General features: G+C 35.6%; 2 long non-coding RNA genes across 2 annotated transcripts; one reads left to right on the forward strand and one right to left on the reverse strand.

Annotated features, from left to right (window-relative positions):
• Positions 1–213: 213 nt before the first annotated feature.
• On the reverse strand, positions 214–5725 carry LOC135157114 (uncharacterized). The gene is made up of 2 exons (XR_010296150.1): positions 5597–5725; positions 214–2813 (listed from the first exon to the last, which is right to left on the reverse strand). It is a non-coding gene; the product is annotated as an uncharacterized LOC135157114 (long non-coding RNA).
• Positions 5726–10246: 4521 nt separating this feature from the next.
• Positions 10247–14249, forward strand: LOC129279052 (uncharacterized). The gene is made up of 3 exons (XR_008586294.2): positions 10247–10431; positions 11372–11465; positions 12032–14249. It is a non-coding gene; the product is annotated as an uncharacterized LOC129279052 (long non-coding RNA).
• Positions 14250–15351: the final 1102 nt, after the last annotated feature.

The raw sequence follows: 15351 nt of genomic DNA on the forward strand, positions 1-15351 counted from the left end.
TCTCCCTCTCACCCTCACACTCTCTTTCTTTCGTATTCTCTCTTTTCCCCTACTTGTCTCTCCCTCTTCCTCTCTGTTGTTCTCCCCTCTTTTTCCCTCTCCTTTTTCATTTTCCCCATCCACCCCTCATCTATTCTCCCCTTCCCACTCTCTAGCGCTCTTTCTGTCTCTTTGTCTCATTCTGTCTTATGAATAAAAAAACAAACAAGAAACTTCACACTTTAAATATTGATTTTATTAAAACTTTAAAAAAGAATACAAGCCATATCACCAGATGCATTCATAAATAAAAATTCAAAAATCCAATATCACAAAAGAAAATTGATAGATAAATATATTCTACTGCAAGTAGTAGCAATGGGATTGGTATTAATAAACGTAACCTCAGCCACCTCACTAATGGAAATTAGTTTTGATATCACAGATATCAAAGACATTAATTCAAAAATGAGAAAGACAATGGCGATACAGAATGTACTAGAAGACCACCGAGTTACATTTTCAGGAATAGTACGAAAAGTAAATACACCGGGTACATATTTACCAAGAATAATATTTTATAATTCAAAATCGCATTGTATGAAGGGGTGTTTTGTACATGAAAATCCTAAATTTTGATAATCATTTAATAGCTTCTGATGACACACAAAAAAAATGTCTTTGTAATTTAGATTCGAATTATAACTTAAACCCTAACTCTGTATGTACATGTATGTCAAATCGATTGCTTAAACCTTTTTTTCTGGGAGACGCTTTTGAATTAGATCAACGTTATCATGGCATGATGATAAGTTCACATTTTTGTGTAAAGTCAGTTGCATACGTTTTTTTCATGGCCGTACGCAAAAATTGGCTGAGGGCAGGACGTGTAAACTTTTTCTGAAAAGAAAAATGAAAGCGAGCATTTTGCATTTTGTAAAGTGATATTGAAGGATTTCATCCATACCTTTGGTGAATTTTGAAAAAAGAAGAATCAGTAAAAACAACCAAATGTATTCAAATTTTTTGACGGGTAATTAACCCTGCCCCCACCGCTGCGTACTGCCATGATTACTCCCATTAATGTATTTCATGTAAAATCAATAACAACTCTTTTCACTTGTACTGTAATATAACAACCTACGATTTTATATCACCTTTGTACGATAAATCAAGCAAATTGTTAGTATCTTGAATAAAATAAATCTATATTTAACAATCACCGATATAAGAAAATGAAGATTCTGCAAATAGATATTTCAGTAATTTTTCGATTGTCTTTATCATCCATCCAGAATGACTTATGTGCGTAAAAGTTATCAACTCAAGTTCAAATATCACAAATTTAAACCGCGTTTTTACGGTGTGCATAAACGAGTTGCTGAGGATGCAAACTGATTTCTTCATTTAGATCTTTTAAAGTTTTTCTCTGTGGAGAGTGAACTGCCCCAAAAGTAAACAAAATCATATTGTTTGAAAAATAATTTAAATTTTATGTCCTAGAAAAAGTTCATTTCGATGTTATCAATTACTTTCTAAAAGCATGATGCATGGATTTCATTACACGTTATGATTATTTTTATTTCCTCCCTTTCACATACTACCGATTCAAATTTACAAAAGAGCCTAATAAAAATGGAATATAGCCATAAAGTCTTAGAGTTTCATATATATTCCACTATCAAGGAATATCAATACACTTCGACACGTTTAAAGATTCATCATGAACAATACCGTTCCCCTCAACTCATTTGTAACTTGGTCAATAAATCAGGTAAAAGCTGACATAAAAAAGCTACGTATTAAAAGCTAAAATCAATAAGAAAATAAACCACAGCATGGCTCTATTAAACGGTTTTCAAAGTGGTGGGGGGGGCTGAGCCAAAAGTGGGGGGCTGACCATGCTAAAAATCACAATCATATGGTCATTTTTACATTTTTGTACACGGTTTGGAAAAAAGTGGGGGCCGAAGCCCCCCCCCCCCCCCCCGGTTCCGCGGCCCCTGTTAAATGTAAATTCAGATTACCAGCGGGGCTCACTCCACCCATTTCGGATTAGACACAGTTTTGCTCCACTTGATTTAAAAAAAATATCCCCCTAGTTTCATGGTCCCAAATTTAATATCTGAAGTTACAAAAGCATTATCATTGGGATTAAATTTTTATAGAAATGAGAACAACAAAAGACAATCGTGCAATGAATAGATTATTTACTCTTTATGTTTCTAGACTAGCAAGATACTTCTTGGTTGTTTTTGTGTTTGTTTTACTTGAGGATCAGACGATTTTTGTTGTCAAAGGAGTAATTTTTTCTCCGCCTGTTTTTCTTGTATTAGATTGAATCAGGAAATACAGAACGGATCGTATATATACAGACCTATATATTCAATTGAACTTAAAGATTAGTTGATTACAATAGTAAAGGTAAATGAAAGATGAAGAGAAAGTATAGAAAGATAAGTCGATTATACGTGATCAGACTCAATTGGAGTAATATGGTCGACGTATCAGGTTCGTCGCTTAATCTTCATCAGTTATCTCTCTCTCCGAAGTAAGTGGTTTGCCGACGACGTAATATACATATACAGACAATTTCCATTTTCCTTTCTTTTCTTTGGCGTCAGTAATATCGACTTTCACTGTGAATTTTTTAGGATCTTTTGATTCACCTGATCTCTTTTGATGAAGGAATATGGGTGGTGAGTGTTTACCCTCGCAGCTGGTAACTTGGGCCATCACATTCTCTCCAGTATAGTAAAAGCCGTAGAATTTTATCAGTCGCCGATTACCTTGATTCAGTATTTTATTGGCCTTTCCTTTGAAATATGGCTTGTCTGTAAAAGAGGACATAAAGATAGGTCACTCGCTTGCATCATGCAATTTGAGATCCGAGTGGCTCTGAAATAAGGCAGAAATAAAGGAAACTTGAGAGTATTACAAATTGTGCAACTGGTCAATTAAGTATTTAACTCAATCTGTTGAACAAATTTCAACAGATTTTTTTTATACAGCAGTTAATTTTTTGAGGTCCCGTTAGTACTTGGCCATGATATCCAAATAGAGGAAAGGCTTCTAACTTGAATACATCCAAGATGGCCATCAAATCAAATATTTTCACTTGGGGGTTCTTATTGAGCTTATTTTCATCAATTCATTCATACACATCTATTCATTCATACCCTACACGTAACTATTCAAATTATCATTTAATCAACCCTATAGGCTTATTCCACACAGATCTATAAAGGCCACCGCACACCTTACGACTGTTCGCGATCCGATTTTGGAATAAATCGCATTTTGCTCATTTTCTGAAAATGTGAATGGAACATATCATTTTATTTGAGGTTAATATTAATTGAAAGAATACTAGTATAACCATTTTGAAAGATTGCAAGCCTATATTTTGGAGTAAAAACCAAATTAGTTTCAAATCGTAGCCAATCGTAAGACTGCTATGACGTCATTACGACTAGATATTAAATTTGCTTTAATTCTAAGAAGGATAATAGCATAGTCAAAGATTTGAAGATATGTTTTCGTACGATGATTTCGAACACTACACAGTAAGATATTTTAAGTCTCAATATTAGCATCAAATTCTACTACGTTTATTCCAAAATTGAGTCGCAGACCAATCGTAAGATGTGCGTCGCCTTAAGACATAATGTTTCCGATTTATGGAACTCCCTATCAGAGTCAATAAAAAGATGCCCGTCTGTTCATTAAGGCAGACGTTGTATCCATGTTATTATCAGAACAATTGAAGTAAATTTTCTGTGTCAAATGTTTTCGTTTATCACGGAGGCATTCTTCATTTGATTTAATCATCACCATTAGCTCCACCCGCATACATTCGTAATTCCGAAGCTTTGTTATTCCGAAGATGCGGATATTCCGAAGGTTCGTTATTCCGAAGGTTCGGATTTCCGAAGGTTCGTAATTCCGAAGGTTCGTTAGTCCGAAAACGAAATGAGGTTCGTAATTCCAAATGTTCGTTAGTCCGAAAACGAAATGTAAACGAACCTTACTTCATTTTCGGACTAACGAACCTTCGGAACAACGAACCTTATTTCGTTTTCGGATTAACGAACCTTCGGAACAACGTACCTTATTTCGTATTCGCATTATCGAACCTTCGGAACATCGAACCTTATTTCGTATTCGCATTATCGAACCTTCGGAATAACGCCATAAATGATTAACGAACCCTTTTACGTTTTCGTATTAACGAACATCGAGTTATAGGCAATTTACGTGTTTCGGAATTACGAACCTTCGGAATTACGAAGTGTAACCAGCTCCACTATCACCATCATCATCTCAAATCGAAATGTAATGTTTGTTTTGTTTCGTGCAAGATTATTAATCATAATATGTTGGCGGCTACAGCAGGCCAAATTCCGTTCAGTATATTACTATATAAAACAATTCGTTTCTGCTGCTCTATTTTCCCTTTTACACACACCTCTACTTTCTATTAGTCAGGACAATTCAGGACCAAAAAAGGGCCTCTAAATTGGATGATAAGAATTTATGGCGTTTATACTTAACCGTTCGCATTTTTTTATTATGTTAGCCCTGAGGTCCCATACTAAAAAAATGGATTCTGGATTGGATTCTCAGTGACCTCTATGTATATATATATATATATATATATATATGTGTGTGTGTGTGTGTATTTATTTATTTATATCCCTCTTATCTTATGAATATTCATGAGTATTCTAGATAAACGATTGGTCAATTCGCGTTTATGTGACAAAATATAATTTCAATGGGAAAGCACATCACTGCAGTAGCTCTGTATATTTTTCTATATACTTTAATGGGAAGAACTGCGCATGCTCATGCTCGATATGTTCCCTCCTCAAGGTTGAACTGCGCACGCTCCCTGACCTGAGGACCGTTTCATCAACATTTTTGTCTGACAAGTTGTCAGATCTGACATCTTTCCTTGATTCTGATTGGCTGAGAGGCACTGTTACTATAGTAACTGTCGGATAAAATGGGACTTGTCGGATAAAACGTCCGACAAGTCCCTTCATGAAACGCTCCCCAGATATCTGCAAAAATAAATGAATACAATGAAATACAAGCTTTTGCTCAAATTACTTACCGACAATCTGGAAAAAAAACAGTGTGGAATCAAGTCTAGATCATCATGCAGAAAATGTAATTCCATGACGACCTTTCATACAGGATTATTCAAATAATAGGGCCTACCTAATGTCAGGATCAGATTTATAAGTTAGCCTGCGCGTTTACAATTTGAGTGCAACTGCAGCGGCGCAGCGGACTAGATCCGGCAACGATAGAATTGGTCTAGATTGTTTACACATCAGCAATGATGAGGTCTACAAGTCAAAGCGGGATATAAAACAAATATATCAGGAGTTTCTTTCGGAACGCCTGATGTGTGTGTGTGTGTAAGGATGTGTGTGTGTGAGGGTGTGTGTGTGTGTGTGTGTATTCATGTAGAGCAAGCATTTAAGGAAAACAGCATTTGGCATTTGACAAATAGTGACAAATCACAGCATTTTATGTACAAACTGACACAAATACTTCAACGAGTGCGTGAAATAGTCGCCCTATTATACTAATAAAAACAACCTACTCGCTCTTTGGTCAAGTTCGTCACGAGTCTCCAGCCATCCAGCAGGGCTATCATATGTATCCTTCCAGATAATTTCAAATTCAGAGCTTGTTTCACTTCTTTCTGCCATGATTTCAAATGTCAATTATGATCTATTTTATCTGCATACATGCATCTAAGTAGCACACTGAAAGACCTGAATAAAGAAATAAAGTAGTTCCGTTCCCACTAAATGTGATTGGATAGTTTGTTTTATTTACTGAAGTGTAAATGACGAATGGGGCAGTTCGTTGTCGTTAATTTTTTTTTCATTTCTTGCTATTCAGGAAAACCAACTCCAAGTAAAAACCCGCGAACAATTTGCAAAGGTTCCGAACATTATAAGCGCACGCGTGTTGCTGCGTACCCCATTCTCATGAAAGATACGTAGTTGGGCTTTGCAATTTGTTGACGTTCCGTCTATTGAAAAAAAATTCGCAACATTTCAGAGCTCCGAGAAAACTGGACCTTAATCATCCATTTGAAGCTTCAGAAGCTTTCCTTTTTCTGTTCCGTAGAGTTTTCGTTTTAATCATGTATCTAAATTTTGACTGATTTTAGATACACAGGTAATGATAAAGTAGTAACATATCAAACGTTAGCATAGAGCAGTAGGTATATGATTCTCTTTCGGCGCGCCAAGTAGATAGCCCCCACCCATACAATCTAAAAATATTGAGTAAAAATCTACCCAAAGTTGGGTATAAAGGGAACATGGGTGTCGATCACGGGGGGGATGGGGGGATATATCCCCCCAATATTTCAAGTGGGGGGGGATGGCCTGTATTATCATCCCCCCAATAATTCAGGGTAGAAAAATTGTAATAATGATGATGAAAAAATTCAAAAGTTTGAAAATGGTGATTATAATGATGATTATAGTATGCCATCAATCAGTTTGTTTCCCTCGCAATTTGTGTATATTGTTATTAAATAAAAACATTATTTTCCAGGACTTTTAAACAGATGGGTGGAGGTTCAAGATGAAAAAGAATGAAATGTTTATGTACCTGTTTTCAATATACTTCCTCGCACTTCGAATTATTATTTTATGTGCAATAGTATGCTTCTTTTCATGACTACTTAAAGTGATTGCCACATTTAAGGGTCTTAATATAAAAAATTTCTTGTCCGTGCTTATGTTCGCATTAGTGAGATATGTCTGCTCTCCATGAATTCCTAGAAACAGTCCTTAAAATGTCCCTTTTTCTGATCTCAATATAAAGAAATTTCAGGTCGCGCTTCGCGCTCGCATCATTTGGTTAATGAAATACGTATGGTCTTAGTGAATTCCTACAAACAAGCTATAGAATGCCCCTTTTCAGGTCAGAATTTCCTAAATTTTCAACTCGCGCTCGCAATATTTGATTATTGAGATGCGTAAATAATCATGATTACAATGACTTCAAGTGTTTCATGTGTAATTCTAACAAAATCAGCTAGCGCTTAGCACTCGCATTAGATGACTGTGGTGAGATATGTAGTGGACTGGATTCCTTAAATATAGTCTTTAAAATATCCCTGTTTGGGATCAATATATACAAAAATTTCAGCTCGCGCTCGCATTGTTTAGCGAGACAGGTACGTATCATGATTACAAAAAGTTGATTATCATGTCCCTTTTTACGTCCGAATATCAAAAATTTTAAGCTCGCGCTTCGCACTCGCATTATTTCATCTGTGAGATACATATCTGTTTAATATATGGCACTGTCCTTAAAATGTATATTAGGTCAGTATACCTGGCAACTGAGCGCGCTTTGCACGCTCATAAGTGACTCAAAATTTTTACTGGTGCCCCCAATTCCATGACCCACGGTACGCCACTGGGCTTACTTGTAACACAAATTGAATTTTTAAAAAAATTATATAAATACAGTACACTGCAACAATGAAGGAATTTCCAAGCATGCCAAGAGCACCATGCATATCAACCACTTCCAAATGTCATAACTTGTGATTTTAGTGGGGGTAATATTGAAAGATCCCCATCCACATGAATATTTGTGTCAATCATCCCCCCCCCCCCAACCAAGAATACCGATCGACACCCATGAAAGGGAATATGCATGTCTGCTGGATAGATTGTTTCAAGTTTACCCAATATTTGGTTAACTTTTTTTAGAGTGTACCGACTCCTTCTAAAGAGCAGTGGCGTACCTAGGATTTTCCACAGGGGGGGGAATCGGCCGCCAAAAAATGTGACAAGCAAAAAAAAGGTCTTCAAAAAAAAATAAAGGTTTTCGTACCAGAAAAAAAATGAAAAGCAAAAAAAATAAAAAAGGGCTTTAATAAAAAAATAAAGGTTTTCGTACCAGAAAAAAAAATGAAGAGCAAAAAAAAGTCTTCGAGCTCGTCAGGGGGGAATAAAGGTCTTCAAGCTCGTCGGGGGGGGAGGGGGCAATAAAGTCTTTTATCCATTATACTGTGATCCATTATACCATGAATATGTGATCCATTATACCATGAATCTGTGATCCATTATACCATGAATGTGATCCATTATACCATGAATGTTTTGTTATGTATATTTTGATGAAAAGGATCAATAAAACATGAATTACAAAAAAAAAATAAAGTCTTTTAAGCTCGTCAGGGGGGGCAGGTATATGTTTTTTGTATGGGTTGTGGCGCGTCAGGGGGGGGGGCAGAGTGCCCCCTGCCCCCCCCCCCCCCCCGTAGGTACGTTAGTGTTAAAGAGTGTTAGATTTTGAACACTGCTAACGCAGAATCTTAGCATGCAGATTGGAAGCAATAATTTCTATCAAATATAACGATTGTATGCCACAGCTTTCCAATGTGGGTAAAGTTCTTGCTGAAGGAAATCATGCCGTGGCTGGAACTCGAACCCACGTCCCTCTGATTAAAAGACGAGAATCGTAACCACTACACCACGACACCCCCTGTAATACCCTGTAAAGCTTGTGTAATTCGTTTTTGCTGCGAAACATGTCTATCGAATAAACCAGCGCTTCTCAACCGGTGGGCCGCGGCCCACTGGTGGGCCGCGAAGCTCTCTCAGGTGGGCCGCGAGAAGCTCCAGAGAAGAAAAAAATAGGGGAAAAATTATGGTATATTTAACATGTTCTATTTAACGTCCGAAAATAGTATGTTTGATCGGTCTCCGTTGGTCAAACAAAGCTAAAGGCACGTTGCGATATACATACACATTGTATGATGGTTTCGATCCAACTTTGATGTGAACCTCAGGCCTCATGTATGCATATTTTTTATGTAGTTAATTATCGCCCATTCACTGGACCTTTGAAAATGCATTTATTTCTCCAACTGATTGCTTCCAATGTGCTTAAGAGCTTTATGTTCAAATTTCATGAAACATACTTTCATCAAAATAGACCGTATTTTAAAGCGAAAGGGTGAGGGAGGAAACAAATCTACTGTTGAAAAGTCTTCAGAAGGTAACTAAGAAAATATGACCCTGAATACGTTAAATTTGTTTTTTTTTTGCAGTGATGCAAAACTAAAAGCAATGTGTGTAGAATGTGCTGAAGTTAATGCCAAATAAGTCGCTCAAACCGTCAGAGCTTCAGAGACACCTAAACACAAAACATCCGAAGAGTGCAGGAAAGCCAAGAGAGTGTTTCGGTAGGAAAAAGGCTGGATTTAATTCACAGCAGAACACTTGCGTACAGATAGGGGAAGGGGGCTCTTGGCCCCAAATATTTCAGGACCAAGAAAAAAAAGAGAAAATGGATAAGGGTGAAATATGATATTATTTTATGAATATTGTGTCAAAATCTATAACAAAATTTTGCTTGCTCGCCATGCTCGCTCGCAACATTTTATTATATCAAGCCCCCTCAATTTTCTGGTTCAGCCACTGCAGGAGAAGATCATAAAGTTACGCACTAATATGCTCTTTATTATTGTCGAGACAATCTTTGTGTCGAGAAAAGTAGTCATATCCTTTTTTTATTTAGTAGGTGGGCCTCGAAAAAAATCTGAGAGTCAAAGTGGTCCTCGAGTAAAAAAAGGTTGAGAAGCACTGGAATAAACCATTAAAAGATAATGAAATGGTATAATTAAAAACAAAATAGTGAATGATCATCGAGTGAAAATAGGTTTGCAATCAGTTTAGTGAGCCATCAATTCGTCTTCAAAATACTTTCTTTCTCAGGAACGGAAAGATTCGTAAATTAAAGCTGAAAAGAATACCTATTCTACAGAAAACATGAGACAATCTAAAATGCAATGCAAACGAATAGCCTTAAATTGTCCTCCTTTCCTGTAGCCGATTCGTCGATCGTACAGCGAAGATCGGGCATGTAATTAACATAAAGACTTTTCGCCCCAAAAATATAGTTCCAATTTTTCTCTTTAATGTAAATATTTAGTCCGCTTTATTTTGAAAATGATTTGTATTTATAGTACATTCCACGGAATTAGTACTTTTTCTGTGATTTATATTTATATTTATTTTTATATTCATTAAAAAAACCTTATTTTTGATGGTGATGATGGTGGTGAAAGAAATAAACCCCAGTAGATGAACGTCACCTTAAGCCACTCCCTTCATTCCTCGAATGGGGTGTGTATTATTTTCATCCAATTTGAATAATGATAAACAATACCAGCTCTAGGTATAAATACAAATATATTTGTCATTCAGTCATCACATGTAGCAGATGAGCGGGAATTGCACCATTAGTCAGTTATAAGATATATATATATATACTTTACGAAATTTTCAAACATGAGTGAGTGTCAGGAGGAGAAGGGTTGGAATGATGATTATTGCGGGCAGGATGACAGAATCGAGTTGGGCGAACCAACTCAGTCCTCCCCGTCTGCCTGCGGTGAGTATCCACGAACTAGAATAAACTGTATGCTATCTAATATAATATCAAATGTGGGGGCGTCGAGGTCTAGTGGTTATCACTCTCGTCTTTCAATCTGGGGGACGTGGGTTCGATTCCCAGCCATGGATAATGCCAGCTGTGGTGACTATTTCAAAATAAGCTGGTACAGAATCCAACCGAAAGACCGCCCAGATGTTTGTATGTATAAGTAAAGATATATGGGCCATAGTATACTGGAAGAAATTGAAAGCATGAAGTCGGGTCTTATACCAAGCAATATTGATACACTGTCCAACATGTGCTTAGTTATGTTGGTGATCTTCATTTTCTTTTCAGTTTAGATTTCATGATTCCACAAAGTTCGATTAATGCAACCATAGGCGGCGGAAGCGGGGGGGGGGGGCGGTCCCCCCTAAATTTTTAGTTGAGAACCTTTATTTTTCCTTGTCAATTACTTTCCTGCGCCCCCCCCCCATTCAGGTGGACCCCCCTAATTTTGCTTGATAACCTTTTCCTTTTTTGTCAAAAGATTTTGTTGCTCCCTCCAAAAATTTTGGTTTATAATTTTTTTTTGCTTGTCAAAGTTTTTTTTCCTGTGTCTATCCCAAAATTTGGTGGACCCCCCCCCCTAAATTTTTTGCCTTCCGCCGCCAATGAATGCATCTGTATATGATCTACTTTGATAATGTGACATTCAACCTTGGTTTTACAGACTTTCTCACGAAATGTGTTTAATGCAAATACCTTTATTTATCTTTAAACCGTGTTGTGTTTTAAGATTCATAAAAATATGATTGCAAATTAGGAAAATTGTCTGTTTCTCGATATCCGAAAAACCAACGACTAATTATTGAGGAGATTCGATTTATTTATTGCAGTCATTGGAGTTTTGGATGTGAAAAACTTTGCATTTCCATTTCTTTTCGTTTTCATGCAGCGTGTTCAAGGACAGAAAGGGGCATTGGGAAACCAGGCGATGGTTGGCTTAAACTTTTGATTGATCGGATGAGTGGTGGAGGAAAGAAATAAAGGTACACATTCCATATCTTTATCAAGTGAAATATCATGTCATTCCCATAAAATACCAATTGAATAAGATATAATGTTAAAACAAAACAATATAATATTTGAATCAGTTACAAGCTCTCCATTTATAATGCAAATCTCCTGCTTAATTGGGTTCACAACAATAAGGCAATAAATAATGTTTACGTTCGCACTTTTATGGATTATAAAAGTAAGTATTTGGCCGCTCATTGGGACTTTTCTTCTTGACCAGTAGAATATTGGCTCAGTAGGGCCTATCAACTTTTACACAAAAAAGAGACAATCTTCATCAACATTTTTTTATTTTTCATTTGTAGACAAGGGCAAAGTTTAGCAAACCGAATCAACTTATAGTAGATTTTGTTATTGAAATTGCTTTTATTGTCCCAGTTCTTGTTATTGCCATTTCCTGGGTGTCGTCGTCTCTAAACATGTACATTTAACATGTTTATTTTTTTTTCTCTCTCTTCATTATTAAAAACAGATAAATTTGGTGATCACGTTGAATCACAATTTAGATTAATTTTAAGGTGCCTTGTGTTTTTTTCAGATGGAGTTTCTTGGCCAAAGATCTGGACTCAGCTTTGCTATCCGTCTGTCCTGCTTCTGATCTGCATTGTATAGAATTATCATCTACCGTCCCAACCAAACCAAAGTATTCAAAGTGGAATCATAATGTCGTGGTAAATCAAAGAGGCCTTGTCAGTCGCGTGTTTGTATTATCTTACTGGAACTGAGAACAAGTTTCTATATTTCAATGTAGAATCAAGAGTAAAAAAGGGGTTAAGAAAATATCCGCACAGAAGACATCTTTGTTTTCTTCTTATTTTCTTTAAGGAAATATCAGCTTTAGACAAGGGGACACCAGTGGAGTGGTATGGGGGGGGGGGGGCTCAGCGCTCTCCATTATTCACCGTTTTCATCCTCAATAAATCAAAGTCTCTATCCTTTCGTTTACCGTTTCTTTTGGGACATATAGAAAATGTAGTATCCATCAAAACCGTGAATTAGTTTTTTTTTTGTCATTACCCTGTTAAACTTTAAACAGTGTACAGATATTTGATTTAAATCTTTCGCTGATGCAAGATTCTTTTTCAATTGATTTTTATTTGATTGAAATTGCCATTTTGCTGTCTTTACTACTTATTGTATAATATTTTTCCTTGAAATTCCGTTGATTCCGTGAACTACTCAGAAACCATCAGAATTGTCTACTTTCATTATTTCGAAATTGGGGACTCTATATAGTCGGCAGCCAAATGGCGTATTTGGTGCCGCATATACGGTACTAAAGACTGATGCATTGCAGGTAATTTTGAAAAAACTTGAATTTTTTTTTTTTTTTTAAATGATCTGTAATAGTAAAGTGAGTTTTTTTGTTATAAGCAGTATATATGATGATGTCACGATTATCTCTTAAAAAACGTTTGAATTTCATAATTAATTTTGCTATTATTTTAACAACGAAACCTACAGTCAGTTATGAGAACATCTACACAATATTGGCAAGTACAAAATTGTTCAGTCAATTTATCTTAAAGTTTGTTATGAAATGTCACTGAATTGTATGTATTATTTCGAACATGTACTTGTACTGTTACTTGATTATTTTGTTGAACGGAAATAAATAAATCTAAATCTGAAAAAAAAAATCCAAAATCGTCTAAGAAAAAAATGTGTTGGTACACAGAGACGTCGATCCTGGGGGAGCAGGGGGGGGGGCGATCGCCCCCCCCCCCCCAATGAAAATTCTTGGGGGCAAACATATCATTTTGCCCCCTAACGATTCCGATGTGCAAAAATAAAATAAAATTGTAAGGTTACACAGAAATCGACGAGCGACGAGCGAGATACAAAACTCGTTCTTTATTTAAATCTTGCTCATAATGTCCGCTTTTCAGATTGGAATATAACAAATTTCAGCTCGCGCTTCGTGCTCGCATCATTTCTTTATAGCAAAACTCCATACATTTCATAATTAAATAGGTGAATAGAATGTCCCGTTTTCTGATGTAAACCTCGAAAGAACTCCCACTTCGATTTGCAATAATCGCCCCTGTTGGTACATTAAATTTATCTGTGATATTGGACAATACAATTGGAAGGGTACCAATGTTAATACAAACTTTCAAATCTAATTTTGTTTGTATTTCCATATAAAGCACAAATGTACATGTTAAAATTGTCAATTAATATATTTTTTCATGTTGTATTGTAATCTATTTTATTTTTAATATTAATCTTTATGTACCGTTTAATAAATATGGGTACGTTTACCTATTTAGCATTGTTTTAAATTTGATTTTGATCAAAAAATCAAGGATAATACCTCCATAATCATGTTTTAATGACGTTAACTGGCAGTTGATTGTATGATTTGTCTTCATCCTTCACTGATTTCTAATGTATTTCACTATTTTTAAGTATTTCTATTTATTATGCTGGTGTTATTTGTTGTTGTTTTCTGGATTTTCGGTTGATTGAATTTTATCTGTATGTTGTGTTGTCTCTTTTATCTTGTATATTATTGTAATATGTTTGTATTTTAACAGGGTTCTCTTATAAAACAGTTTTGTACTGAAGAAACCACCGTGGGTAAATAAAACAAAATAAATAAATGAATATATCACTAATCTAATGTCACTGTTTGTAATTGTTGTAGGATCTAGATCTCACACCATCTGTTGGCCATTTTAAAATATCATCGCACAGAATATTTATCTAGTTATCAATAACAATCAATAAAACCCGTTGATTACTTTAGAATAGTTCCATGCTGATTCTTCTTGTTATTGGTGTATTTTTCTAAATGTATTGTGTGACTCTTGAATTAAAGTGAATTAGAAATATCACTAAGTTATCCATTATTTGGTAGTCTGATGACCACTGGCGTAAATCCAAGCTGCTAAACTATTGTTCAGGGGATGGGGATTATCTATTGTTTCACCCCACCCCCCCACCCCTTGAATAGTATAATGTCATGGAATTACGATGACAATGCATTATCGACACTCTTTTCTTTTACACTGTCCACGTTTGTGAGTATTTATTTTCCTATTTTTTATCATGCAACAAGTGGCAAATTGTGGCACATTGTGGGTGATCGTTTTGTCTATACTTGGATGCAAGTTGATTAGTACCATGTGTAGAACCGAATTTTATTGATTCTTCTGTAAATATTGCAAGTTTAAATCTACCAGTTTTACGAGTATTCATGCACTCAAATTACCCATAGTTCAGTGATCGTCTGTTTCATAATTTCCACACAAAATAATTATGAATATACAGCTTGAAAGAAGAATAGCATTGCAAAAGCAAATATATAGCGTAGTCTCCTATTTCATCTAAAATAACTTAGATTATTCCTCTTTCATGCATGAGTGAGCAAAAGCAATTCGAAGAAAGGATAAAAAAAAAAGTAACTCAGCTGGCAGTATCTGGGTTTGAAAAAGAAAATCACATTTTAAAAATGTTCAGTATCTGTACTTTGATTTGATACATCAATCACAGAAAATGATCAAGAAATAGCAAAGATCTGTCTATTTCATATAAATCCTGAATTTCAATAATTTCATAAAATAAAAAGGTTTTACAGGCTTACTCGATGCTCCTTTTTGTTGACGATCAGCCATGCATAAAGTCTTTTGTAAACATGCGATAGCGTCTGTGGGAAACCTGTGAGAATACGTTTGTTTCATGAAATTATGGAGATACAAGCATTGTTTCGGAGGAAGAGAACTTTGTTCTTTCTTGACCATTTTCTGTGATTGATTTTGGTATCCTTCTTTAATTTTTTTTACTCATTCATGCGTGAATGAGAATTCTTCTATGTCATACCAGATAAGAAAAGATACTCTACTCTTTACAATG

The sequence above is a fragment of the Lytechinus pictus genome, chromosome 16 (genome assembly GCF_037042905.1).
Source record: "Lytechinus pictus isolate F3 Inbred chromosome 16, Lp3.0, whole genome shotgun sequence".
Lineage (NCBI taxonomy): Eukaryota > Metazoa > Echinodermata > Echinoidea > Temnopleuroida > Toxopneustidae > Lytechinus > Lytechinus pictus.